Raw genomic sequence first — 2500 nt, forward strand, 5'->3', positions numbered from 1 at the left:
TCCAGCATGTCCAGTGATTCTCTGAAAAGGATGTTCAGATTTTTATTATTGTCCCCCTCACCAAGCCCAGACCATCAAGTTCTAGGCATGGATATATGGCTGAACTAAGATGAACAAAATAATTTTAAGGTAAATACAGGATACCCATTACTGTTGTGGAGGCAGTGCAATGTCAACTTGAAGAAGAGGAAGAACGATACATTCCTGTTATGGCAGTTGTTATGAATGTTTGTCTCGCACAGCAGATACAGTGAGCCATTCCTTACACATTCCTGTCGATTCCTTGTTGTCTTTTAGCAACTTAATTTTCTCAAATATTGTACTTAGCCTGTCAGGCATGGATATGTGTCACAAAATATATTCTCTTAGGAGGTGTGTATTGTTATACAAACATATTTACCAAATTATTAGGTGAAGGAGGCAATGTCTTCAATATAGTGAGGAATTATAACTTTTTAAAATCTGTTCTTCTACATGAGAGGTAATTACAATACATTGATATATAATAAATAGAATACTTGTGCCTGCCTCCAAAAGGTAAGAATCCTTTTTATTATACTTGTCTCATATTGTGACACATTCAGATTATTGAAATTTTAAAATCCCTGGTACATGTTCCACATTTTGGGAGGATTTATTTTGCATTTTTCTTTTTTTTTTTTTTTTTTTTTTTTTTTAAGTACTGTAGATGAACGTGGTGTAAAGTTTTGTAAAGTTGGTGTCTCAAATATATCCAGAAGTTAACACATAAATTAATAGGTTCATACTTTTGTTGTTTCTGTGTAAGGTCACATTTGAAAAGTCTTCACTCTGTATGTATAGTATTTCTTTTAAATATTTTACTGTAAAAACTCATGGCAATAGTTTAAATATTGTGCATGAAGTTAATATTTTTAAAAATATTTTGTTATACTGTACACTCCACAAAGATATTTTGATTTCTTTTTAGGGCATATTGTTTGTAATTGTGTAATTTAATTTGTCATGTAGGATATCGGTAAAATTGGGAATGTTGTGATAAACAATTCCATTCTCAAGACAGTGGAACACAGATTAAGTGCAATTGAAAGTACCATAAGTAGAAAATATAAGTGGGAAATATTCTTGCCAGCTAAAATGGCTTTGTTTAATAGTATATAAGGACTGTCCTGGTACTTAAAAGAGGAAAAGATTGTTTTCTCTTTTTTTTCTTGTTTTTTTGTATAGAAATATCCTTGTCTATTAAAAATATGTTTTGAAATTTGCAAATATTTTTTGTATATGGTTTTGTTTTGTTTGTCTTTACATTATTTTGTTTAGATCTTTTTTTTTTTGTTGCGTTATTTTACTATTGTATTTTTTTTTTTTTTACTTGTTAGAGATTTAAGGATTCCAATATTTGTTGATTGTTATGCCAGCATTATTATTTATGAAGAAAATGTATGGTGCTAATGTAGATAACAAAGAAATGTTTTCTTTTGTACTATATGAGCTGTTTCTGAATAGACCACCGTGATTTTTTAATTGTACTTTAATTTCCCATTAGTATTTTAGCAACATTAGGTAACTGTCATTGGAAACTAACTGAGGGTAAATAGATAGGTTAATAGATGAAAATCAAATACCACACACCATTCAAGAAGGTACTGGAAACAACCGGATGTTTGGCATTATCTCATAGCATTGCCCTTTTTTTTAATAGTAAGAGATTTGGGATAAAAAAATGGAAATTTCACTTGTTACTAGCTGTCTGGATTATTTGAATATATTTTTTTATTTGGAAACTCTTTGGTTATTAGGGTATGCAATAATTACTTAAATACATGATTATAATACAATTTTATTTATATTTTATCATCGGCTAAAAGGAGATGGAAAGGTGTTTCATATATATATTTATAATAATCATTAAGTCTTGTATTCATATTTTGGCAATGCATCTCTTCTTATTGGATGAAAATGAATAATGTAATTACTTTTATAACAATAGATCATAAAATGTGCTCTTAATGTGCCTCCTCAGTATGACATATTTGCTGATCTGCAAAAGGGTTTTCGTCAGATACTGAGAAGGATGGTAGAGTAGGTATTAAGGAAGCAGGCAATGTCAGATGCTGTTTACTGCGATGAGGTCCTTATATGCTGGGACGAGATCAAAAGCTAGAATAGTGGTAGGGATATTCACAAATGGGAGTAGTAGTGCACTAGCATTGGGCACTTGGACCATGCTGTTTATTACAGTGATGGGAGAGGTTATAAGGAAGTATAGAGGAGGAGGTTCATGGGGAAGTGTATGCTGATGAATTTAGTGCTTTCAAAGGAAACCATGGGACAGGTGGTGAGCATTGGAGATTCAGGGATAAATGATTAATGAAAGAGCAAGGGAAAGATGTAGGAGTATTGTAACTTGGAAAAAGATGAGAGAAAATATACAAGCAGGAGTTTAATTTAATGATGAAGAGTGCGATGAAACAAAATAACCACAGGAGATGCATAATGTTATGTATGCTGAATGGAGTGG

General features: G+C 31.4%; 1 protein-coding gene across 6 annotated transcripts in view; it reads left to right on the top strand.

Moving 5' to 3' along the window:
* LOC125039072 overlaps window positions 1–1503 on the top strand; it is a 25580-nt gene extending 24077 nt beyond the window's left edge. For all 6 annotated transcript variants that reach the window (XM_047632797.1, XM_047632795.1, XM_047632796.1 and 3 more), the window contains one exon: window positions 1–1503. This exon is cut by the window's left edge and continues 528 nt beyond it. The gene's annotated coding sequence lies outside the window, so the exon portion shown is untranslated.
* Window positions 1504–2500: the final 997 nt, after the last annotated feature.

Source organism: Penaeus chinensis, chromosome 26, assembly GCF_019202785.1.
Source record: "Penaeus chinensis breed Huanghai No. 1 chromosome 26, ASM1920278v2, whole genome shotgun sequence".
Classification (NCBI taxonomy): Eukaryota; Metazoa; Arthropoda; class Malacostraca; order Decapoda; family Penaeidae; genus Penaeus; species Penaeus chinensis.